This window comes from Lissotriton helveticus, chromosome 3_1, assembly GCF_964261635.1.
Source record: "Lissotriton helveticus chromosome 3_1, aLisHel1.1, whole genome shotgun sequence".
NCBI classification, from domain to species: domain Eukaryota; kingdom Metazoa; phylum Chordata; class Amphibia; order Caudata; family Salamandridae; genus Lissotriton; species Lissotriton helveticus.
In genome coordinates, this window is record NC_136061.1 from 1,055,820,960 (window position 1) to 1,055,842,972 (window position 22,013).

Here is a 22,013-nt window from a genome sequence, read left to right on the forward strand (position 1 = left end):
ACATAGGTCCGTTCAGAAAATTACTTTCCATTCGCAAAACAACAGTGTACAATATGTGACCACTATGTTCTAATAGAAATTTCGTACTTCAGGCCTGAGAACGTTTAATTTCCTCTTCAAACGTTTGGATCATCCCTTGATCTTACATTTTTATGGGTTGGATGATGTTGATGCTGCTTTAGCCCCTCTTCGTTTGCCCCTCTGGAACTAATAGATTAGTGTTTTTGGCACACATGAGTTTGACTACTTCATTCTTCTCCTTGTACTGCTACCTTTGTTTTATTTGCAATATCCTATTCACTTTAGAATTTCCAGGATTATCTTACATTCTATGGTCATTATTCATCCTGTACGTTTGTGGAAGAAACTGCAAGTCTCAGAGGTGATGGTCCAGATGTGCATAGATTGATTACCCATAAATTCTCCTATTCAAAATTCTCTTCCCAGGCCTTCTCAGCTTTGGCTCCAAATTCATGAAATTCTGTTACTGTGGAAAGTTGGGTTCTCTCACTCTCATGGCTTCCAGTAACTGCTGGAAACTTTGCATCTGGGAGGTTACCATTTCTCTTCGCTGCAAATTGGTTAGTGGAGCACCCGCTTAATTTAAAAGTTCGACCATTAGAGGAGCAACATTTTTGTGATCTGCCTCATGAAAGTATCTACACAAGGCAGATCAATTGAAGAGACAAACAGGGTAGGACACTTACCAATGCAGGAAAGAGTTGAAAGCCCCCTACAGCACGGTTCCATGAGCACGAGGAACGCTAGGGATGCCCTCCACCCTGCTGCACACGCGTGGGTGATCGGATTCCCACAGACCTTTTGGATCTGTCGAGAGGAGGAAAGCAGACCCTGCCAGCCAATGGCAGTGGGTATAGATTCATGCATGGCTGCAGGCATCTCCACACTCATTGGACCTCTACATCTGATGACAGCGGTTACAGTGCATGCCGGGTGTTAATGATTCCTTTTCTCTCTCCCTTAATTTTGGAATTTCTACTACTATTCAAGTTTGGAAAACCCAGGTCGTCAAATATGACTATCATTGCATTTTTGTAGCCTTTTCTCTGCAATCCTCAGTCAATTCAATTCGTATATGTATTTTAATGTTGCCATTTTCTTTCTAGTCCATTTTACTTGCCGTTATCATGTTCTTGTGAATTGTGTGTTTTGACACCTAACACACAATTCACACCAAACTCTAATGGGTTACAGGGCTCTGTGACCCATTAGAGTTTGGTGCACTTAAGTAATGCCTATATTTGCACTTTATTTTTTCGTCTGCATTAATGCAGGCCGAAGGAAATACACAGTTTACACGCATGCTAACTTGCACAACAATTACACATGGGCCCTTGCTTTGCGTAAATGCATTTGGTCCTAGTGTAAAATCGGTAACTGGACACCGGTCAGGATGTGTCAAAGAGGCTTATGGATCCGTCAGTGCTCGGCCCACATTCCATCCCCCTGGGGCAGTTCTCACTGAATGGAAAAGTGCACTGTTTATTGGGAGCAGAAACGCCCATTCACGTCCGTATACTCCATGCAGAGCACGAGCAGCGGACTGTCAATTATAGTCCTACCTCTAAACTATGGTTAGGAATGTAATTAAAAGTATTGGCGTGGAAGGCCCCTTTAACGCCTTTTTATGTCAATCAATGAGCTCGTGGGTGAAGTGCCGCAAGGCCTGCTCACATCAGCATGTTCCTGTCTCTTAACGGTAATTGATCATTAAAGTCAATGCATATTAGAGTTGCATGCGCGTGCCCCCTATGCCTGGAGGAGGGGCAGGGGAGGGTGGCGGACGTAACACGGAAACACCAGAGCTACGCACTCAGGCTGGCCTTCGCTTCACAACATGTCTGGCCTGTGGGCTCTGAACCAGTGCTTTATATCGGCCCGTACTGTCCGGTACCTGCACTTTTTTAATTGGGAAGGGAGAGTACCTCAACATCTCAGCTCCGCTTCAAAACATTTAATGGGAGCGTGCCAGCACTTCTCAGAATCAAACGGGTGCTCTAGAAAGTGATTACCAGCACTTTAATATTTCCATTTAAAGCGCTGCTCTGAGCATGGGGTTCTTAGTTTGTTAATGAGATGTTGCCACATATAATAATGCAGGTTAAGCGTCTGCCATGAGTGTGTTATATGAATATGTAAATACAAACTTAACAGTCTAAACTAAAGAATGGTATATTTGGGATTGTTTTCTTCTTTTTTAGTTATCGATCCTGTATCAAATGCAGATAAGGTTGATTAGGTTTCTGTTATAGAATGCAAACCCTTTTGTAAGTCCCTAGCTTTTAGTTTGTATTTGAAAATAATACATTAGGGCCATCACCTAGGCTTGAACCTGGAGGGAACTGCGCCGGAATTCTCTGGACAGTTTTATTAGGAGGACCCCAAAATGTGAAGTAGGTTATGCTATTAAATAAATACAATGTTTGGAGCAAAGTCCACAGTAGTCGTAAAGTGTGTTCACTAGAGTTCTTAATTATGGCTGTTCTCCACATTTCAGCCAACTCTCGGCTGCCCGGTGAATGCCCCTTCCGTGCCCTTCTTTGTCTGTACCAACTACTGAAGGACTGACATACTGACACCACATTGGCAGAAGAAAACAGCATTCCTTTCTCTAATTAAACCGGGGAGCTGATAACATTGTCCTGTCAGACGTGCATGACAGAAATGTCTTAAAACTTGGCTGTTTTAATGTGAATTTTCCATACTAAGCTGTCTGCTTCGAGAGATCACCTTGTGGATGATTCGTTGCACCCTACAAACAATGATAATAATAATAATAATAATAATAATAATAATAATAATAATAATAATAATAATAATAATAATAATAAATGACATACTAGTGCCATTGTATTATGAGAGACCAAGGCAGATTTTTTTAATATTAGATTAATAGTGCGTCAGGTATACTAGCCGTGCGTCGATGCATCACAGCACCGCTTGTGGTGTTCTTTTTAGATTAATCTGCCCTTTGTCATTTAGTAAAAAAAGTAGTGTTTGTCTCCCATAGAGCTGGACAGGGCTTCAAGTGGATGCAAAAACTGAGAGGGTGTCTCTCAAATTGGCGTGGCCAATGTAATTGAGGGCATGGTTTAAAAATATGTAAGCGAAACATCTGTGCTTAGCATATATGATACAACAACAAGCAACATCATACCTACAACAAGTTAGGACTATTGGCTTTGTCAATGGTTGTTAGTTGCATAAGGTAAATAAGCAGCAACTATGGCTTGTATCAGGCGGGCAACTAGAGGCAAATTTCGGGGGGTGGGGGTGCCGAAAAATATTTCAAGGGAGGCTAATTCTTCCAACCATAGACAGAGTGTCTGTAAGAAGGGGTGAACACACAAAAAAGCCTCATTTACAAGTAAAAGCTCTTTTAAAGACCTGTTAAGTACTCGGGGGTGGCTGCAATTAGATGCTCGCCAGCCCGCGAAGCTGTCTCTGCCCGGGCTGACACACATGACGGGGGTGGGGGGCTGAAGCCCCGTGAGCCCAATGGGTGTTGTGCGCCTGGCTTGTATATAATATTGAAAAAGCTTCCACTTAAAGCCCTGGTGACACCACGACGATGTTTTCAAAAAGAGAAGTGAAATCCAGAGAGAATACGACTCTCTTTACAGGATTTCCCTTGCCCTACAACGCTCACCTGGCATGAAGTCATGCCGTAACTTCTCCACTAGTGAGAAGTGAGCAGTGCGAGCACGTGCACATCGATGTGCCTGCTGTCACTGCAGTCCGGAAAAAACAGAGCACCTGTGCCAGGACACAAAACAGAGCCCGATAGAGACCCGTTTCGACTGCCGGTGCTTAGACCCAACCCGGCCTACTTAAAGCCCTGGAGCTGGAGATCATACTGCGGATAAGGTTGTTCAAGGTTACTTGACCCTGTGCTTCAGTGCACTGATATTGTATACCATTATATGAGAGGTTTTCGTGCAAATATTAAAATGAACACAGCCTGCTATACAGTTGCTTTACTTATCTTGTTTTGCGTAGTCTAACAGCAGCAAAGTCTACATAAAGCAAGTATTATACACTTAATAGTGAAGAAACATTTGGAGTTAGTGGGAGTATTTTCCTAGTTGAAATGAAAATATGCAAATTAGTAATCAAGTCAAGTTCAAGTCAAACCACTTTATTCGATTACTTAAAATCATAAAAGTATGCTATACATATACAAAACAATTAAAACAAAATTAAAATGTATAATACAAGCTTAAAAATACAGTACATATTCAATTAAAAATCATTAACAATCGATTACAAGTTAAAGCCATTGATTGGAATACATTATCATTATTTTAAGAGGATTGAATTTCTTGTGCAGCTTTCTGTCTAACCCTCCTATTTCTAGCAGAAGCGGCAAGAAAGCTGGCGACACAAAACATGGTTACCGGGGATTCCAACAGTTGTAAAAACAATAAAGCAGGTTTACACTGAATAAAATTCATCTTTTTCAGTAATGGAAGAATGAACCTTTTCCTGGCATCTTGGTACAAAGGACAAACGATCATAAAGTGCAAGGTGTCTTGGGGGGAAAAATCATCACATTTGCACGGGGCGGCATCCTCGGGTCTACTCCAGCCCTGTAAGTCCCAAAGTACCGTATGTATTTGGTTGAACCGGAGTTTTGTCAATAACCATCTATGAAAAGAATTAGTCACTATGGACAGGTAGGGAGACATCGATAGAGACAAAGTAACCAGAACATGGCTCCTAACCGATGGTTTACATAGTTCTGCTGCTTCCCGCTCTGCCTCCCTTAGCATAGTAAAATTATTTTTTACCCACGCTAAATCAGCCTTACAAAGAGATTCTGGATTGTAAAAAATCTCCGGTCGCCCCAAATACACAGCTATCATTTTTATATAGGACAACCACTGGATTTCCTTCATGTTGTCTAGATTGATACAATCCTTTAAAATCTTGTGGTTTAGAGAAAGGTTCGAATTCAACCAGATTTTGATCCATAGCAGAATAGGGGCTATTTTAAGTATATCAGCTATATAACCTATCCCCAGTTCAAGATGGACAGAGTGGGTAGCTGTGGATTGCGGAAGGCCTAGGAGTGACCGTAAAAATTTATTTTCTTCTGTTTGGATGTGGTCAGGTTTGGTAAACCCCCATATTGCCGCCCCATACCTTGCAATAGATAAGGTCTTGGCTTTATAAATTGCTAGGATCGCCTCAAAGGGTTTCACCCCCAGCCTTTTAGCAAAACCTAACACTGCAGCTGAAGAACTTCTCACTGCATTTACCTTTATTGAGAGCTGTGGGGACCACGAACCCCTATCATCGAAAACTACTCCCAAATAGGTAAATACCTTTACTCTGGTGATTTCTTCGCTGCCACAGTGAAAGGTCTTAACTTTATTTTTTGAGACACCCAGTGACATAACGTGAGATTTGCCGTTATTAACTACCAAATCCAGGCTTTTCATAAAATCCCCGAAAGAGTCCAACAATCTTTGTAGGCCCAACGGGGTCCTTGCTAGTAAGACTGCGTCGTCCGTATAGAGGAGCACCGGGATCGGTGAACCTCCCATGCGAGGAATGTCGGGAGTCGCTGTTAACAGGTTTACCTCCAGCGAGTTTACATACAGCGTGAACAGCATGGGGGCCAAGATGCATCCCTAACGCACCCATCTACCAGACCTAAAACTTGACGTGCATTTCCCCTCATTCGTCATCCTAATTGAGGCATTTAAGTCTTTATGCAGCTCGGCCAGAAAATACACAAGGGGCTGATCAAGGCCCATCTCCAGGAGCATTGTCCACAGCCTTGACCTATTAACAAGATCAAAGGCCGTTGACAAGTCCATAAAGCCCAGATAAATAGAGCCCCTGGCCGCCTTCGTCTATTTAGCTATGATTAGGTGTAGGTTCAGACATTGGTCCTCCGTGCTTCTCTCCGCTTTAAAGCCATACTGGGCATCGGACAGTATGTTATTGTCCGAGGCCCACCCTGTTATCCTTGCTAGAACAACCTTCCCCAAGATTTTTATGGATGAATCTAACAAGGATATAGGCCTATAGCATCTAGGGTCTCCCCTTTGACCCTTCTTAAACACTGGAATTATTATTGATCGAGACCATGACTTAGGGGATCCCACACAGACCGAGGAGTTAAAGACATTAGTCAAGATATTTGCCCAGTACATAGGGTTTGCCTTGTATATATCAGAAGGTACCCCATCTGGGCCTGGTGCCTTTCGTCCTGCTGTGTCCTCAATTGCTTTAACGACTTCTGCGAAATGAAACCTTACTGGCGTAACAGGAGGTTCTGAGGCTGGGGCCACAAAAATTTCCAGCTCTAAATGACTTCCATAAATTTTTTCGAAGTGGCTCAACCAGTCCTCCTCTGCAATATTTACTTCTAAAACATTGTTTTGGGTACAGGAAAACAAGGGAGTATTAATAATGGACCAAAACTTTGCACTATCTTTTAGGGTTGCTTTATCCCTAAGCTCAGCCCATGCTTCATGTTAAATTTCATTTTTCCTATCCTGTACTGTTCTTGAGTACTCTCTTCTGAGCTGGGCTACCCGGGCTTTGTTCCTCGGTTGCTCCTTAAGAGCTTTTTTAAGGAGGTTATGGGTTTTAGTGCATTTATGGTCGTACCAGCCCATTTCCGATTTATTTTTTGCTGGTCGATTTTTAGTCGTAAGTGCCTTAGCCACTTGGGAGCAAATAGCTTCGTATGAAGTTATTACTTCCTCCCCACTAGAGAGGGCATCTCCATAATCGGTTAAAAACCTCTAAAAGTAACATTAGTTTGTGAGCAGGAATGCACAAAACGTTTCCTTATTTCTACGAAAGTAGTGCTCGCTCTGTATAGCAGCATTACAAATTTGGTATCACCTGGGACTTTTATAATTATTATGGACACATTAAAATGTATGGCATCCTTTATCAAGAACAGTGTAAAAATATTCATGATGCCACACAGGCCTCCATCAGGACTCTAAAGTCAATTAAAGCAACTAAATCATAGCTAGCCTTCTCTGTCCCGCAGAGGACACCGCGGGTCTGCCCATGGCTCCACAGAGATTATTAGAGGCTCGTGAAAGAATCTAGAGGCCCTGGAAGCCACCACAAGGCCACCAACAGGCCACATTGTGCCTGTGATTGCAACAAAGGACTATCTTCACCTTCAAGAGTCACCAAGCTGACTCAACAAGTGTGTTTTTCCTGTTTCACTTTATGAAGGATAAACGTGTGACACTGTGAATTGGCTCAGTTGTTATTACATAGCATAAACAATGTGGAATAAGATGTGGTTTGAGTGCCTTAGTTGTGATTTTACCAGTTGCTCCTAGACATTACAGAAAAAGGCGTTGAGCAGGAGTTGCTGTTGGTGTCTTCTGCGTTGCTTATTCCTCAAAGTGTTCACTTTTATCCAACCACGTGATAATTTCAAGGTCCTTTGCTAGTGAGAAGGTCAACGAAATCAACAAAACTCTCTCGGCTCTTAGCCAGCCCTTGACCTGAGGTTGCTGGAACAGTGGAGGAATTCTGGCAGCCATTGAAGAAAGACCTGTTCAAATAAGCCTTTGTGCTAACCATCAGCATCTCAGATGGAACAAAGAGCCCTCTGTGCCACACTAAACACCGCTGCACAACTATGGCACTGCATTTCATAGTGGCAAGGACAAGGCACCATGGGTAATGAAAGAAAGACTAAAAGGGAGTTATGGGCCCTGATTGGGTAATAAAAGACAGCCATAATTGGAAAGCAGTGGGCCCTTCACAAAACGGGGTGCGATGCGACTGCACCCGATGCACCATTGGTGGCTAAACTCCTGCATTTCTATGTGTTCTGTGTGTTCTTCGTGTGCTCCATTCGGTATATGTAAATTAACCTCCAAAACCTTCTTGATGCCTCTAGGCAGCTCTTTACCTCTTATCGATTGGCATCACAACTATGTAGCATCTCTCAAAGTGTATGTAAAATTTATCTGCTATCTTAGCCAGTGAGTTTATAGAAAATGAAAAATAACATCAACAATGTAAGACATTGTGCAGAAGGAGCCAAAAATATTTAACTTGGACCTTATGGTGTCACATTTCGTCCACAAATGTCCTGAATAGGGTCAAACTGCAGAACAGAGAATGGGAAACATAAAGCGAGATGACTGCAGTTTGAAAAAAGAACAATTTCTGGGGAGGAAAAATCAACAACACTTTAACATGGAAAAACATTAACACAAATATGCTTGGTATATTAACATGGTGGTCCTATTTACAGTTTTGGTACAGTGTGTTTCACTAATTCCTTTTTTGTTCCAGAATCCCTAGATGATATTCCAGATTGGATTTGTATACACTGAGTGTGGCAAGCTCTGATCTGGAGGAATACAGTGGGTTCAAGTGATGGGGCAAAGAAGGTAGACAGACTGGATTCTAGATAGTTCACAAGATGACTTGAGTGTAAAAGCAAATTCCTTGATTGTCAGTATCAAGAGGATGCAACCTAATGGTCAGAGCTGCCGAAAATGGCACTGGTGAACCAGGTTCGAGCCTCGGAATTGGCTCAACATCCTGTGATTCTTGGCAAATCACTTAATCTCCCTTGCCTACCAAAATGAATGTGGCCTTGTGTACGTAACTGGTGCTCGTGTAAAGCGCTCTGATACCTTTGGGTCAAGTTCGTGCTAAATAAAACAGAAAATAAAATGTAGTCTGGGATAAACTGTGGACCACTAAGTTCACTATTGTTAATAATTAGTAGAGGGATCTGTTTTTAGCTGAGCCACCAATTTCATGACAAAATGGACGGAGGCTGTGCTTTTTGGCAGGTTAAATAAGGGTCTGGGGGCATAGTTAAGACCCTTGTTTAGTGATGAGGCTGCTGCAGTAATCAAATTTTCTGAGTATAATTGAATTAATTAGTGCCTGGGCGACTTGGACGGAGGACATGGGCATATTTTCTTATAGTTCATGCCTGATAAGCATTCAGCTATGGCAGTGATAAATGGTTCCTTGCACATGGAATGGTTAAAGAGAATGTCAGAGTTTCTGGCTGAGGAAGAGAAAGTCAACATGTTTGGACATAAATAGGTAGTACTAGGCAAAGTGGTTGGAGCAGAGGAGGCAAATCAAAGGACCTCAGTTTTGCTATCAGAACAGGGGCGGCTCATTCATTGGAGGAGGGGAGTGTCACCCCACTTATGTGCCCCACAAGCCCCAGGATAAAAAATAAAATGGCAATTCATTACCATTTTATTTTTTACCACCCGTCCTGAACTGAGGGTCAGGATGGGTGGGGCCTGCTTAGTAAGCAGGGAGGAGTGGTGGGTTGAGTGCTGCATTTTGCAATTGTTTTAAACCCGCATGTGTCTTTGGCCGGCCGTCTAGTCACACATGCGCACTTTAAACCTCTCAACCCATCTGTCATGAGACAACGAGGATGAGAGCAAGTGTAGGCATCCAGTACCCTCGAGAGCGGCGACAGAGGCTGCTCTCACCAATCAGGGCACTGCTCACATGCTAGTTAACAGCCTGTGAGCAGTCCTGGATTGGTCGGGGGAGTTTGCTGGGACCTGCACTTCAGTACCAGCAGCAAACGAGGTTGGAGTAAGGAGGACGTCGTCAGGATCGGTAGGAGCATTTCTTCTTTTTTTTGGTTTGCCCGCCCCAACCATCAATAGATGCCAGCCACCACTCTATCAGATTGATATCATATCACATCATAGCACATCTTCTGCACAAAATGCCAATCTCTTAGTCAGTCACTGTAAGATACAAATAACCATTTATAAGGTTTTTAGCATCTTCAGATTAAGGTCCTGATTTATTTCAGGGCGGACGACCTGCCATTCCCCCATGGGGATTGTAGTAATTCACTGCATCCACAGGGTGGAGATGGCACCCGCCCAATTTATAATTGACTGCAAAGCAGGTGGTTGTTTATAAAAACATTGCCAGGCATCGCCATCCCAGCGGATCCTGTAAATTAATTTTAATCCGTGCTACAGGGATAGGTCAGCAGGTTGCAGCCCAGTAGCAGAGAGTAAATGTTTTTTCTTTGCAAAAAGAAAAGTCTTCTCCCATGGATGGTGGAGCATTATAATGGTTTTACTGTTCCTTACTGTCAACTTTGACATGACGGTAAGAAACAGTAAACATTTTTTACATGTCCACCCATCTAAATTCAGTGGGTGGACCTTTAGCCATTTCTCCAGCAGCTCTTTCACCCCAGGACCGTTGAAGAAGTTTGGCCATGGAGGAGACAGAGTAGTCTTCTCTGTGGCCAATCCTAAAGGCTCCCCGTTTATAGATCGGCTGGCAGACCACTGTGTTTGCAGGAAGGGAACTCCGTCACAGCTGCGACAGAGTTAACTGCCCTCCAAGATGTAGATCAGGCCCTAAGTATTTGCTTGGCAGTTCAGGTTGGACTGTTTCCATGAGGAGCAGAGGCAAGACTGATTTCCATATGGCTGGGTCCAAACTAGGGTGACGTAGTGAGCAAAAGAACAATGGATTTAACCCAGATTTCTTGACTTGGGGTGAATGTTTGATTCATTCAGCATTCCCTTCATCATTTGTTGCCTAAGTATGTGCCCAACAAATCTTAAATTCCAAGTAGGACATATAGAAACATTATGCTAAAGAACTCACATTTTCATTAAAGTGCAGTTGTGGAAGTTATAGCTATGGTCTCTTTCACAAGATGATATTTATGGCCGGAAAAGGTTCCAGTAATATCTTTCATCTATCTAGAAAAGGTTACCCAGCAGGAGTACCTGGTTTTAAGTCATTCTAGTCGTGGCTGTGTACAATTATGCATTATTAAACCCAAATGCTTGGGCTAGTTAGTGGGAAGGCCAAAGACTGGTGTGCCAGGAGAGTTTATAAATTGTGATAAACTTTTTAATTTGTTGGCATTTGAAAACCCTTCTCTAACCTTAACACCCTAGAAATGGTTCTTGATTTACCCCAGCAATCGTCTGAAGTAACTCCAATTACACAGTAAGAAGAGGAACACAACTTACCTGGGGTGTGAGAAGGGGTTTCTCAAGTGGGAAAAATGAAAACAGGAAAGAAATGCTTTATTCTATTGGGGTTCTTTCCCCAGTGTGAAATTGTACCCTATGTACAACTCCAGACTGGGAGGATAGCAGGTGTCACTTGGCAGTACTGGCACTGCTTTCCATGTACTCTTGGGAATGTTTGAGAGTTTTTGCAAAATCTTATAGTTACACATGTACATTGGAGAACGTGTATTAGGGTCAATGTATAACTTTTCTTTGTGAATGCGTGTCAAAATCGCAGCTGCAACATGGTTTGTTTAAAATACGGGCTTTTCCAAGACAACATAAGATCAACCTGACTCAGGTACAGCACACAACATCGGATGCTCTAGAACAAAATGTTCAGGCTAGCCTAAATTTGTAAATACATACATTAGGTTGATTCAATATGCAAAAATACATGAACTGTGTGAATTGTTTCCAAACTTTCATGGAAAAGATCGAGGGATGAATTGTACTTGGATTATGAATAATTTTAGCAAACACTGATTCTTGTTTTCTGTATTGTAAGATTGTTAAACCTTGGGCCTTAACCTTTTACAGTACAATGAGGACAAGGCTGCAAATCATTTAAAAAACGATTGTAAAGTTTCTCTGGGAATCCTAGAGACTGACTACTTCTAGAAAGATAACATCCTCTCGCATTTCTAGTTTGAGCAAAAGATACATTATAAATAAAATTATTTAATTCCAAACATAGGCTTCAAATTGCAGAAAGGTGCAGGTTTCAGAAAACAGGTAATGCCTTTTGGTGAACTGTCACCTACCAAAGGGATTCCACCTAGCAAGACATTTTGTTTACCTTTACTTACCAGGGGCTTGGAGGCTGACCATTGCTTATTGTTGGTTGGCTTCACCATCACCATCACTTTAATTTCATTGTTTGTCTTTTTTCCAGGATGTGCTGGCTTCACCACTTCTTTGTGTGTTTGTCCCTCCCCTAGAGCCTGGCCCAAGTACTGCTCCCTTCACCAGAATGCTAGTTCCCTTTTTTAAATGTACTCTGCCCTCATTGTTGCTTAATGCCCCATTGTTGCTTGCTCTGTTACTCCCACCTCCTCTAGCATTGTTGCTTGCAGCCTGCTGACCCGCCAAAAAAATGTCTATAATATGGCCAGCGTTGACTGCATCATAGAACCTTTTTCTAACTAACTCTACTGTACAACATGGAAAAAAAGATATTGACAAAGCCAATTGCACTCTCGTGGGCGAGATCTATTTGCTTAGCTAATGCTTGCCTCAGAGAATGATCCTAACGGTGGCATTATACCGTTTTTGGAAATGGGGGTCTCTCGTTGGCAGTGGTATGAACCTTGTCCAAGTAGGGACCCTTCTTTCTAGTCAGGATAAGGGGATTATGCATCCAAGTCAACTCCTGCTCACCTCCTCGGTAGCTTGGCTTGAGCAGTCAGGCCTATCTCAAAGGCAATATGTAAAGTATTTTTACATGGCACTCACAGTAACACAGTGAAAACACTACAAATATTCTCACACCAGTTTAGAAAAATAAGGTATCTTTATTTAAACCAAACAAGAACAAAACAACAGAAATCCATCATGCACAACTCAAACTATGCTTTTGTAAAGGTTTCAAGCAATTCTCTCCCTAGAACTTTAGGGATGCGTGATTTTTACACAAGGTACATTAAATGCATCTAAATCCACAAGGCAAAACAGTCCAGGGGAGGGAAGCATCAGAAAACATAGCGATGCGTCAGTTCCTGATCCCTTGGCAAGGCAATGCAACCGCTCTGCTGCTTGCAGGAGAAGTGATGTGTTGATTCCGGACTGTGGTGGGAAGTGATGCTTCGTTTCCAAGACGGTTCTGGTCTGCGGGGCTGCGTCAGAGATGCGTGGCACACAGGTGCGATGCGTAGAAATCTGCAACATGCTGGAGATCGATATGGCAGTAGCAAACAGGCACTGTTTCTTCAGGAACGGTCCCATGATGTGTCAATCTCTGCATCGGAGTCAGTGCGGTGGTCTCAGACTACGGAGACGGTGCACTGGAATTGGCGTGCAGTGGTTTTTCGGGCCACAAACAGGCACTATGTCGGTTTCTTCTACTGCACGATGACGGTGCATGGTAATGTCTCCTGCATGGCGGTGCTGCGTCAGTAAAACAGGCGCTGGAAGGGCGATGCGTCGATTTTGATGTCTTCTTGTTGCATTTTGCAGCAGGAGCAACCTCCTAGGGCCCAGAACTGGAATTGGCACCGCAAGGCAGGTCAGGCCTCCCAGCAGTGGAGTTCAAGGATGCTGCATGTGAAGTCTTTGTGTTCCTGAAACTTCTTAACAGAGGGCAAGCTCTACTTCAAGACTCTGGAGAATCTTCTCAAGCAGGATACAGCAAAGTAAAAGTCCACTCTTTTCCACTGCCCACAGACAGATGCAGCAACTGTAGGCCAACCCAGCAAAGCAACACACAGCAAAGGGCAGTACTCCTCCTGACAGCTCTTCAGCTCTTCTTCTTGGCAGGGTCCTCTTAATCCATAAGTGTTTTAAAGTCTGAAGTTTTAGGTCCAATACTATACCCCGTTTGTCCTTTGAAGTCTTTGTAGTTTACAAGATCTTGTCCTGCCTGGCCTTGGCTCCAGACACACTTCAGTGGAATGGAGACTGCATTGTGAGAGGCCAGACATAATCCTATTCAGGTGCAGGTGACAGCTCCTCTCACCACTCTAGCTCAGGAAGGCCCATCAGCCTGGTGATGAGACATCAGCATATACAGGGCTCTCCTCATCTCACTTTGTGTGACTGTCTAGAGTGAAAGCACAAACAGGCCCCTGTTAGTCTAAACCAGAAGTTAATTCCAAAGGCAGGTAGGGACACAAGGATAGGTAAACAAGAAAATGCCCACTTTCTAATAAGTGGAATTTTCAAACATTCAATTAAAAAACACCCTCACTAAAATATGTGTTGTTAAATTCTGGGCTCAGAGAGCCCAAACTCCAAATCTCAAGCTGCTCCCAATTGAAAGTTACACTTGTAAAATGTTACAAGGCAGCTCCAATGATAGCCTAAGGAAGAGCTAGTCCTTGTAATAGTGAAAAACTAAATTGGCAGTATTTTACTATAAGGACATGTAAAACACAAAAGAACATGTCCTACTGTTCACATACATGCACCCTGCCCTTGGGGGTACTCTAGCCATACTTATGGGGTGCCTTATATCTTGTAAAAGGGAAGGGTAGGGCCTGTTAGTCTAAACCAGAAGTTAATTCCAAAGGCAGGTAGAGACACAAGGATAGGTAAACAAGAAAATGCCCACTTTCTAATAAGTGGAATTTTCAAACATTCAATTAAAAAAACACCCTCACTAACATATGTGTTGTTAAATTCTGGGCTCAGAGAGCCCAAACTCCAAATCTCAAGCTGCTCCCAATTGAAAGTTACACTTGTAAAATGTTACAAGGCAGCTCCAATGATAGCCTAAGGAAGAGCTAGTCCTTGTAATAGTGAAAAACTAAATTGGCAGTATTTTACTATAAGGACATGTAAAACACAAAAGCACATGTCCTACTGTTCACATACATGCACCCTGCCCTTGGGGGTACTCTAGCCATACTTATGGGGTGCCTTATATCTTGTAAAAGGGAAGGGTAGGGCCTGTCAGGGGGTGCACTTGCCAGGTCGTCACAGTAGTTTAAAACTGTAGTCATAGATGTTGCAATGGCAGGCCTGAGACAGGTTTACAGGGCTATTCATGTGTGTGGCAAAACCAGTGCTGCATGCCCACTAGTAGCATTTAATTTACAGGCCTAAACACACATAGTGCACTTTACTAGGGACTTACCAGTAAATCAAATATGCCAATCATGGATAACCAATCAGAATCACAATTTACACAGGGAGCCATTGCACTTTAGCACTTTAGCACTGATCAGCAGTGGTAAAGTGCCCAGAGTATCCAAACCATCAAACACGAAGTCCAGCACACAGTCAAAAGTACAGGAGGTAGAGGCAAAAAGACAAGGGAAACCCCACCAAGGATGCCAGGTCTAACAACCGTTTTTCTCGCTGTCGAACTCCACAGCATTGCAACACTGCAAGGAGTGGCCTCCAACTCTGAATGGAATGACCTCAGCTGTCCAGCTGATCCTAGCTGTAGGAAATTGGGTTACTGGTTGAGGGGTTTGAAACCCTACTCAAGCAGCAATTACAATTCTTGTCAGAGTGCTACACAAGCAAACTCAAAATTAACCTGTCTGTAACCCTATGGTAGCTTGGCACAAAAGCAGTCAGGCTTAAATGAGAGGCAATGATGTTTAAAATGTTTATGCAGCACTTCAAATAGTAATAAAATAAAAACATAACACAAGAAAAATCTCAAACCAATTTAGAAAAATAGATAAAAATGTAAAAAATTATGTGACACCAAAATAACAAAAATCCAGCACCAACTGTGGTTATCTGGGTGTGCTGGACTGGGAGAAATTCACAAGTTCAGGCCAATAGCGATGGACCAAGTTAGGCCCACTGAAGAAAGTACCTTAAATCTCGATTGCAGAGCATTGAGAGATCCCATCTGAGGAGCTGTGGGGCTGCAATGGGGATTTCTGGACCAGGATGCATCATTCAGCAGCAGTTCTGAGGAGCTGTGAGGCCACTATGTGAGGTCCTGTGTCGAGATGTGGAGCACAGCGGCGGTTCGGCAGGGCGATGCACTTCACTATGTTGGGTCTGCTAGGACCACAGCTGGGCTGGTAGAGAACCATCAGGCCCACTTCCAAGGGGCCATGACTGGGGAGGCACCACGTAGCAGGCAGTCCAGGTGCAGGGTTCACAGTGGTTAGAGCCTTTTTGTGTCTCTTATTCTCTGATCAGGAGGCCAGCCAGCTAGCCCTTTGAGTCACTCTGGTGGTCCTGGGTTCAAGATGCAGGTCCAGTCCTTCTCACTCAGGCAGCAGGGTAGCAGAATATAATTCCTTCTTGCAGAACAGCGCAGCAGTCCTTCTGAGTCTTCCATAGTTCCAGAGTTGTACTGACAAGTTGGGTCTGAGTGTCCAAAATGTGTACCTGGTGGCAGCTTTGTTTAGAAGAAGGTTCTGGAGGTTTGTAACCCCAGAGAAGTTTAACATTTCCTGCCCCCCTGCCCTGGCCCCAGCTTGTCTGGAGGCAAAAAAGACTAGTGTCACACACTTTGTGAGGATGTTCAGGCAGAGACATTGTGATATGCAAGTATGAAATGTGACAGCTCCGCCTCCTGTCAAGTCACAGATGGCCAATAATGCCAACACCTGTCTTCCCTTAGTCTCACTGTCTGGGAGCAATACCCAAAGGCCAACTGCCAGGTACTCCAAATCACGTGATCCAGGATACAGGCTACAGGCACCATATGGTGGGAGAAGAAAATGTCAACTTTCTAAAAGTGTCATTTTCAGAATTGTGACTTAAAATCCGAGTTTGCCACTAAAAGGGTTTAAAATTACAGTTCTCTAGACACCAAACTCAACATCCCTATTGCTCCCAATTGAAAGTGAAAATATAATAGGACAACCCAGTGCTATCCTATGCGCGAGGTAGTCCTTGCAGTAGTAAAAAATGAGTTTAAGATTTTTCACTACCTTGATATGTAGAGCCTAAAAGTACATGTTCTACTTTTTAAATACACCACATCCTGCCTCTGGACTGCTTTGGGCCCACTCTAGTGATTATTTGTATGTATTAAAAAGGAAGGTTTAGGCCTGGCAAAAGGTTTAATTTGCCAGGTGGAGATGACAGTTGAAAACTGGACACAGAGGCTGCAATGATAGGCCTGAGATATGTTTAATCCGTTGGCTGCTTTGAACGTTCTGCGCCAGTGCTGAACGTTCGAAGAAACGGGTGGGGCTGCGTCAGCCAACGGACGTGCGCAGCACTACCGAGGTAGTGCTCGCGATGACCGTTGGCCAAGGGCGGCAGCCAACGGGTTAATAGGCTACTTGGGTGGAGGGGCAGAATTAGTGCTGCAGGCCCACTAGTAGCATGCCCTCCCACTTGATTTCCCCATGTACTAGTTTTGGACAATGTCCCGCCGTTGCTGCATCTCTCCCAGGAAGCCTACCAGCAACTTAAAAATAAGGTTGTTCATTGGCTTGCTGCGAAGGATCCCCCTTTGCCAGACAGATGTTGTTTCAATAAATAAACAGGAAACGCAGAGTGAGATGGATAGGTAGTGCTCCCAAATCCACTGGGGGGGATTGCATTGTTGTTTGTAATGCCCACAGGGTCGGGTGTATCTTATCCAGTTTTCATGCAAGCTCTACACCCCCTGATGAAATTTATGTACTACCCCTGGCTTACTTCTACAAACCTCAGGAAGTGGGTGCAGCTCGCCAAGGGGACTCTTATCAAGGTGGCACCACAGAAACTGTCACTACTCATATCTTAAACTAGGGACCTTCCCTTGCCCTGATTAACCGATATCAACCCTTGAGTGGGCTAAATGATCAGAATTGACTTGGGAGGGTCCAAAAACACTGAAACCATCAGCTGAGTTTCTACCCATAAGGTTCTTCAGGTTTTGAGCCGGAACAGAAAGGGTATCCGCACTAAACTTAATTATCTAGAGTGGATTTAGACTTTAATTCCCTCTGATATTATATGTTTTCAGGAATCCTGCAACGTTCCAGGGGACCTTCACCTTGATGGTTATGCTTCCTTTGCTAGCAATACTTCACTCTCACTTAGTTTGAAAGCAAGTGGGAGCCTTGTGACCTTTGTTAACTTTACTCTGATACGTAAAATGGAAATTATGCTGTGTAACTCCCCTCACACACATGGGATTCTCCTTTATTTTACTAATCGTACTAGAGTATTATGCATAAACATGTATAATGCAATTTATGGGAAGGAGCCTGATGATGTAGTGACTTCACTTGGTGCCTTTTCAAGATCCTTTTTTTCCTCTCACCCTCGTAAACACACTATTGTGATGATCACTGGAGATTTTAATCTTCATCCCTGTCGAAATTGTTATCTGTCTGATACGACGGACCCTTAGGTTGCTTCTCAGAATCAAGTCAATCTTAAGTACTTGGTTCAGGGTGATCTAATGAAGGAGCTTTCGACAGACTACAACTTGGTTAACTTGCTGGGTGTCGGGAACATTCTCTCTGGTAACAGCGCCCGACCTTTAAAGGTCTGGCGTATGGCTCTCATATCGACTCTTTATATGTCTCAGCTGGCTTTTTTCCCCCTAAAAAGCTTCTCAGTGAATTGGAATGTCTCTAGTGATCATAATATCCTTTTTTGCTAGTTTTCACTGGGGCAAGAAGTAGCTTGATTCACATTGTCCTTTTAGAGCCCCAGTCACCTTTAAAGACCAGGGGTGTAGGTTAAAGTGTGACAAAGTCATTCCAGAATTTGTTTTCTACGAGCTGGTTATGTCAGTCTGAATTCCAAACCTGCCTGGATTAAGAGGCCCCTTGTGATAGTATGCTGAGGGCTTTTGACAAAGTGTGTACTCAAGTCAATTCTTCCCTTCTGAAGGCTGGATGGGTAAGAGCCCCACCCACCCAGCCTGAGCCATCGGTTTGGTAAGAATTGTACAGGTGTGCGTACAGCACTTTTAGCTTCTCTAAAAAAAATCCCCACAATCATGGGGAAGTGAAAGAGAATAGAGTCAAATATAGAGCAGCTTTAAAACATAGGAAAATGGGATTAAGAAAGGATTTGTGGGAGGAACTCCTCACAGACAGCACCCTGAAAAATAGTACTATGTTTTGGAAGGTGGTCAATCATCCCTTCTTTAAAGAGGAACAGGTGTCTGACCTGGCAGCTCTAGTCCTGACTCAGGCCTGGAAGGGCCATTTTTCTGCCCAGTATCAGGGGCAGGACTCAGAGACACTGACACCATTGCTGATGCCTGGTGTTAAATTGACACTATACTGGGAAGAGATGAGGGTTGCTATTATGTACCTTCTGGCGGGCCAGGCTCCATGTGCCAGTGGAGTCCCAGTTGATCTATTCAAGTCCCTGGTGGACTTTTGGACCCCTCCACATTAATGCTGCTGTCAGCATCTCTTTCCCTGAGGAGCGCTGCCATTCCGTGATAGTGCCTGTATTCAAGAAGGGTGAACCTGCTTGCTACAGACTTATCTCATTAAGTGATGTGGAAGTGAAAATCATTGGACTGGTCATTTTAACGAGACTAACCCAGTGGGCTAACGATTATAACATATTGTCCGACCTACAATATGGGTTTAGTCTCGGCAGGGGTACTGTGGAGCAGAATCTAAATCTACACGTAGTAATAAATAATTATGTCAGGGCAAAGAGGATATCCCTACACCTTGCCTTCATTGACCTCAGGTCAGCCTTTGATAAGGCTAACAGGGATAAGCTCTGGGCTGAGCTTGGGTCCATGTGGGTTGGCCAGTCTATGGTTGTCTTTCTTAAAAACCTTCATCATGGTCTGATGGGTTCTGTTAGATACAGTAGCAAAGTGGAATGCACTAAGTACTTTGATTTGATAACGGGTGTCCTGTAGTGTGGCATCCTGGCACCCTTCCTTTTTATCATGTACAGTAATTGTCTAGAGGAGGTACTTCCAGTCCAAGAACTAGATGTACCAAGAGCTAGGGGGAGATCCCTCCCAGTTCTTTTTATCCAGATGATGCTGTTTTGATTGCCTGGATTGCTAGATGCCTTCAGCGGGTGTTAGATCTTTTTATCAATTTTATGGATAGTCTGGACCTACTCACCTATTTTATGAAATCTCACGTTATGGTCGTGGGTCTAAAAAACACCAAAAGCTCTACCTTTGTGCTGCAGGCTAAGGTTTTAGGCAAGGAGGATGCTTTTACATATTTGGGGATTTTAATCGACTCTGTCTTATCCGGCAACCATTACAAAAAAATGTAGAATGTCTTAAAGGGGCTTGTGCCAATGTCACTGATTTTTCCTACTGGCTGGGGCAAAAGCCGTTGAAAAATATGCTAGATGAATATAAAGCTAAATGTGCTCCTTTTTCTATATTTGGTTGTGAGATCTGGAGCTACAATAATTTAGCCCGGATCCTGGTGCAGGAGAACACATTTTTAAGGGGTCTTTTGGGTGTTGGGAAGTGCAATCCTTCTGAGATTTTACACGAAGAGCTCTGGTTGAGTTACATTGCTGATTTTATCCATCTACATCCACTTTTATTTTGGTGTGCAGTCTGGCGAAAGGAGGAGCTCAGCCTTAAAAGGCTAATTATTCGGGATTGTCAGAATTTAGATAATACACCTAATATTCCATGGTTGCGTTATGTGAAGGAAAATTTTAAGGGCCTTGGGAGGCCTAAGCTTTTCTCTAACCCAGAAAACATTGGAAAAAATAAAGTTGTCTGGTTAAGGCAGGCCTTTCATCTTAGGGTGCAGCTGAGAGGGAAGGTTCTGCCTTTGCCAAACAGACATATAGTGATTCATTAGTAAGCTTTATTTGATTTCAATGGAATCATAAAAGCATAAAACTCATTAATGCATAGAAATATATATATATGTTAAAAACAAATACATACATGATCAAATATGACCATATAAAACACCATGACATACAATAAAAATACATTTAGACACTAACAGTAAAAACAATACATACATACAGGGATAAATTAAAAACAGGCCATCTAATATAGTAATTTAACCATGGTTAAAACCGTTCCCGGGATTGAACCGTATCTTGTTGAAATGACAGGCCATCAACGGCGTTTATTAATTTATTTTAGCTGGGCATATTTCATGCGCTGCTTTTTCCTGAGGGCTCCTGTTTCAGGAATGCAGACTTGCCACCATGTATCTGTAACCAGGTCTCCACTTGCGACACCTTGCACTTTGTACTTATCTGCCCTATTTTTAAGACCTTGCATCATACGTTTTTAAGGCCACTACTTTCAACTTTGGACATTAGACAGGCTAGGCCCACTGTATTATATCTACAACTTTTAGCGACACCCAAAATTTGTTCTCACGTGTCTAAAAACATGTCTGGGGTTTTTAGCACTATCACTAGGCCCCATTCCCATGTTTTTTTTGTTATATCTAGCCCATATTATTATATAGATGGGCTTTCATCTGGGTTGTGGTAATACTATGATGTTTGTTAATTCGCTTTTTCTGATGTGTTTTTATTCTGTACGTCTGTATATTTTTAATTGTCCTTAATGCTGTTGTTGTGCCCTGCCTTGTAACACCTGATGCTGTGTTTTTATCTTTGTATGCTTGCATGGTTTTAGTTTTGTAAAATTGCATACGATCTTTGACCTTGACCACTTGTAGAATTTAATTTATATGCCTTTGATACATGTAGTACCACTTTACTAGGGACCTGTAAGTAAATTAAATGTGTCAATGAGGTGTAAGTCAAATTAGCCATGTTTTAGGGAGTGAGGACAGGCGCTTTGGCACTGGTTAGCCATGGTATAGTGCACAGAGACCTAAGGCGAACTAAAACGAGATCAGCGAAAATAGAGGAGTAAAGCAAAAGGTTTGGGGGAAGGCCACTCTTAGGCTAATTGGTCTAACACCACTTACCCCCACCTCTCCTCAGCACCAGCAAAAACACATTAACCATTGGCTAAACTGGTGACAGCTTAGTCACCTGTTTCTGTTATGCCCAGGGAAGGCACATATCAATTAATGCACCTCTTATATTTACCTGTTTACATTACACTTGTTTCAGTTGTTGTTGCAAGGCCATTTTCCAGGAGGGGCTTCCCCACGGGAAACAACCTTTACAACACAACTTTTACAATGCACTACCATTACAACGCAGTCATTACAACGCAACATCCCGTACAACGCATGCCATTGCAACGCAACCATTACCACGCATAACACTACAACACATACAATTGCAACTCATGTCATTACAACGCAGTCATTACAACGCATTACCATTGCAACACATAGTACCCTTGCACTATCCAACACTTACCCTACTGTTGCACCCCCTGGAGTTAGAATAGTAATTTTTACCCCTACACTATCCAAC

The 22,013-nt window shown here is 43.1% G+C and overlaps 1 protein-coding gene across 1 annotated transcript in view; it reads left to right on the forward strand.

Annotated features, from left to right (window-relative positions):
- The window catches only part of STK39 (serine/threonine kinase 39), a 1,578,058-nt gene that overhangs the window by 536,263 nt on the left and 1,019,782 nt on the right, over positions 1-22,013 (forward strand). The gene's annotated exons all lie outside the window — the stretch shown is intronic.